Source organism: Clupea harengus, chromosome 16, assembly GCF_900700415.2.
Source record: "Clupea harengus chromosome 16, Ch_v2.0.2, whole genome shotgun sequence".
NCBI lineage: Eukaryota > Metazoa > Chordata > Actinopteri > Clupeiformes > Clupeidae > Clupea > Clupea harengus.
In genome coordinates, this window is record NC_045167.1 from 945,001 (window position 1) to 950,000 (window position 5,000).

Consider the following 5,000-nt stretch of genomic DNA (forward strand, 5'->3'; position numbering starts at 1 on the left):
GAGGAGCAGAAGAGGTCGGCTCTTTTTTCTATGATGGAAACTAGTGGTCGACCGATATGGGTTTTTCAATGGGCGATGCCGATATTAAGAGAACGGGGCGGCCGATGACCAATATATAATGCCGATATCATGTAAAAATACAACAATTTAATAATAATAACAAATGACACAAAATTGCTGAACTTAAATTAACATTTATTTAGCACTGTTATTGTCTGCATTGTCTCTGTTTGCCTATTACACATTATTTACTGGGAAGGTCGCTTCCATCTTTCAGTTGATTTCTAAATGCTCAGGACACAGCATAGAGATCTCCAATCACGTTTGTAAATTGTTGATACCCCATTTTGCAACCGTCAGCTCTTTGCGCACCACCAAATAACAAAACTTGTGATTAGATAAAGTCTAAGAGAGAAAGTCAACATTGCTGCCGGCGATCTCATTCAGTTGTTTGTACAGTTGATAAAAGAAGTACATAAAACATGAAATTATCGCTTTTAGCGCTAAGTCGCTACATACATCCGTTACAGAACTATTATTAAAAGTATATAAGCTTTTGCAATCGTAGACGACGGATAAGTCTCTGCTTGTTTGTGCTTCAATACATCAAGCTAACTTTGATGTGACCAGGTACAATGCCAGAAATGTACTCCAGCTAAGGCTTTAGCTACCTCATAATGTTAGCTAGTACAGCCAACGTTAGACGGAAGCGTAAAGGCGTTTACATGCTGCAGGAGGCTAAAAGCTTCATTCTTTCGCATCACCACACAGTAATTGCCTATGCTATTGGGGAAAGGAGTGAAAGTAGCCTACTAAGAAAACCCGGATTTCCATCAGAAAGCTTTTATTTCCATGGAAAATAGAGCTGACTTCTTCAACACCTCAGCAAATGCCAAAATGTCTGCTGAAACATTTAAAATTTCAGCAAAGATGCAAGCTACATTTTTCGCTTCAATACCTAGCTCTAAGTTGCAAATGTGTTCCATAAAACTAATTTAGATTACTAAATTGAATTGGTAGCCCATCATATGTTACGCGTGTTTGGACATCTTACGTTCTAGTCCAACATAAATTCTCCAGAATGTAGGGCTACATGAGTTGAGCTGTATCAATCTCAATACAAATAACATTAGATTATTATGGAATGAAATGGAAAGTGAGCAAAATGCTTTCTTTTTTTTGACATGCTCTAGATCACACAGGCTACACTGATTAACAATATAACAGTCAGTTCAAAGGGATGTGGTAGGGCATTTTAAAATGGGTCTGACACGCTTCAATTATCTTTCAACAAATGTAATTGTTTGGAATAAAAGAATAAGTACCATGGTTATGCCTATAAAACCTCTAAATGTCTGCTGTGGAAGAGACATTTTCTAACCCCTCAAATGTCTTTTTGAGCTCAAACTCCACTTTCATATTCTTTGTTCAGGTAGCTGGAAAAATGGCCCACCTTATCTATTTGTCACTGGTATTTTACTAATAAGTTGGCTAAAGGTAACTGACCAAACCGTTGACATGGGCTGCATGTTTTTGACAACATTCCTGGCAATCAGTCTGTTTAACCTGTCTTATTGACTTATAGATAATATAGATATTGAAATAAAGCCTAGGCTGGCAATAGACCAGAAATAGTCTGTAGTTGCCCATAAATATTTTCACAAAAGTAACAAATAACAAGCTTATTTAAATAATGCATAAGTTGACCCTAAAATGTCTTTTTTTGAACTGTAAACTAAATGATTTGACTGAACTGTGATGAAACGCATCAATGCTGTTGTTAATAGTGACAAAATTCCCATTTTTATACAAATCTGCATTTTATGGGTAAAAAATGGCTGATTACGCCATCTAATGTTTAAAATCATCCTGAACCTTACAAGGCTAGATGTAGGATGCTGACGTAGAGTCAACCCTTTGGCACTTCTCTACGTTATGTCATGACATGGGCTGTCCACCTCCCCCAGCCCCCGCCCGTGAGGGAGAGTCCCATTTGAGTCTGCTGAGCCAGACTCATCCTTGCTCACTTTTTAGCATTTCTGCAGTGGGTGGAGAAGTTGCACTTTAAATTGAAAAAGTAATCAGGTACATTACTAGTTAACGCCTGGATGAGAGTAGAGTAATCAGTTACATTACTAGTTAACTCCTGGGTGAGTAGACTAATCAGGTACATTACTAGTTAACGCCTGGGTGAGAGTAGAGTAATCAGGTACATTACTAGTTAACGCCTGGGTGAGAGTAGAGTAATCAGTTACATTACTCTACTCTCACCCAGGCGTTAACTAGTAATGTAACTGATTACTCTACTCTCACCCAGGCGTTAACTAGTAATGTAACTGATTACTCTACTCTCACCCAGGCGTTAACTAGTAATGTACCTGATTACTCTACTCTCACCCAGGCGTTAACTAGTAATGTACCTGATTAGTCTCACCCAGGCGTTAACTAGTAATGTACCTGATTAGTCTACTCTCACCCAGGAGTTAACTAGTAATGTACCTGATTACTCTACTCTCACCCAGGCGTTAACTAGTAATGTACCTGATTACTCTACTCTCACCCAGGCGTTAACTAGTAATCAGTTACATTACTAGTTAACGCCTGGGTGAGAGTAGAGTAATCAGGTACATTACTAGTTAACGCCTGGGTGAGAGTAGACTAATCAGGTACATTACTAGTTAACGCCTGGGTGAGAGTAGAGTAATCAGGTACATTACTAGTTAACGCCTGGGTGAGAGTAATCAGGTACATTACTAGTTAACGCCTGGATGAGACTAATCAGGTACATTACTAGTTAACGCCTGGATGAGACTAATCAGGTACATTACTAGTTAACGCCTGGATGAGAGTAGAGTAATCAGGTACATTACTAGTTAACGCCTGGGTGAGATTAATCAGGTACATTACTAGTTAACGCCTGGGTGAGTAGACTAATCAGGTACATTACTAGTTAACGCCTGGGTGAGACTAATCAGGTACATTACTAGTTAACGCCTGGGTGAGACTAATCAGGTACATTACTAGTTAACGCCTGGGTGAGAGTAGAGTAATCAGGTACATTACTAGTTAACGCCTGGGTGAGAGTAGAGTAATCAGGTACATTACTAGTTAACGCCTGGGTGAGACTAATCAGGTACATTACTAGTTAACGCCTGGATGAGAGTAATCAGAGTAATCAGTTACATTACTAGTTAACGCCTGGGTGAGAGTAATCAGTTACATTACTAGTTAACGCCTGGATGAGAGTAATCAGACTAATCAGTTACATTACTAGTTAACGCCTGGGTGAGAGTAGAGTAATCAGTTACATTACTAATTAACGCCTGGGTGAGTAGACTAATCAGTCACATTACTAGTTACCGCCTGGGTGAGACTAATCAGGTACATTACTAGTTAACGCCTGGGTGAGAGTAGACTAATCAGTCACATTACTAGTTACCGCCTGGGTGAGACTAATCAGGTACATTACTAGTTAACGCCTGGGTGAGAGTAGACTAATCAGTCACATTACTAGTTACCGCCTGGGTGACACTAATCAGACTAATCAGTCACATTACTAGTTAACGCCTGGATGAGAGTAATCAGTCACATTACTAGTTAACGCCTGGGTGAGAGTAATCAGGTACATTACTAGTTAACGCCTGGGTGAGAGTAGAGTAATCAGTTACATTACTAGTTAACGCCTGGGTGAGAGTAGACTAATCAGTTACATTACTAGTTAACGCCTGGATGAGAGTAATCAGTTACATTACTAGTTAACGCCTGGGTGAGAGTAGACTAATCAGTTACATTACTAGTTAACGCCTGGGTGAGAGTAGAGTAATCAGGTACATTACTAGTTAACGCCTGGGTGAGAGTAGAGTAATCAGGTACATTACTAGTTAACGCCTGGGTGAGAGTAGACTAATCAGTTACATTACTAGTTACCGCCTGGGTGAGAGTAGACTAATCAGTTACATTACTAGTTAACGCCTGGATGAGAGTAGAGTAATCAGACTAATCAGTTACATTACTAGTTAACGCCTGGATGAGAGTAGAGTAATCAGACTAATCAGTTACATTACTAGTTACCGCCTGGGTGAGACTAATCAGGTACATTACTAGTTACCGCCTGGGTGAGAGTAGAGTAAATCAGGTACATTACTAGTTAACGCCTGGATGAGACTAATCAGGTACATTACTAGTTAACACCTGGATGAGACTAATCAGAGTAATCAGTTACATTACTAGTTAACGCCTCGATGAGAGTAGAGTAATCAGGTACATTACTAGTTAACGCCTGGATGAGACTAATCAGTTACATTACTAGTTAACGCCTGGGTGAGTAGAGTAATCAGGTACATTACTAGTTAACGCCTGGATGAGAGTAGAGTAATCAGTTACATTACTAGTTAACGCCTGGGTGAGAGTAATCAGGTACATTACTAGTTAACGCCTGGATGAGACTAATCAGGTACATTACTAGTTAACGCCTGGGTGAGAGTAGACTAATCAGTTACATTACTAGTTAACGCCAGAAGCAGTGGAATTGCAGTAATGTGTTACAGCACTGGGTGAGACTAACATTTATTTCACATTATTTGAGGCCAGAAGGAAAGAACCTCAGGACTTAAACTCATCTGTGCCCTGTCTGTAAGGGTATATAGCAGGTTATGCTGATATATACAGCCTGAACAGATTAGCGGATTTTGCCAAGTTGCCAAGTCATGCTGTGTGTGTGTGTGTGTGTGTGTGTGTGTGTGTGTGTGTGTGTGTGTGTGTGTGTGTGTGTGTGTGTGTGTGTGTGTGTGTGTGTGTGTGTGTGTGTGTGTGTGTGTGTGTGTGTGTGTGTGTGTGTGGCTGTAATGTTTTTTTTCTCTCTGCTCCTGTGCAAGGAGATATAGACTGCTAATGTTAATGAGCATGCTCATGTTTACCCGAGATGGCATAATTACTTCGCAGTGCACAGACCGTATAAAGACTGAATATATGAACGCAATATTTTGTGTTCTGCAGTGTTC

The 5,000-nt window shown here is 39.9% G+C and overlaps 1 protein-coding gene across 1 annotated transcript in view; it reads left to right on the plus strand.

The window, feature by feature from the left end:
- snd1 (staphylococcal nuclease and tudor domain containing 1) overlaps positions 1-5,000 on the plus strand; it is a 165,555-nt gene that overhangs the window by 40,366 nt on the left and 120,189 nt on the right.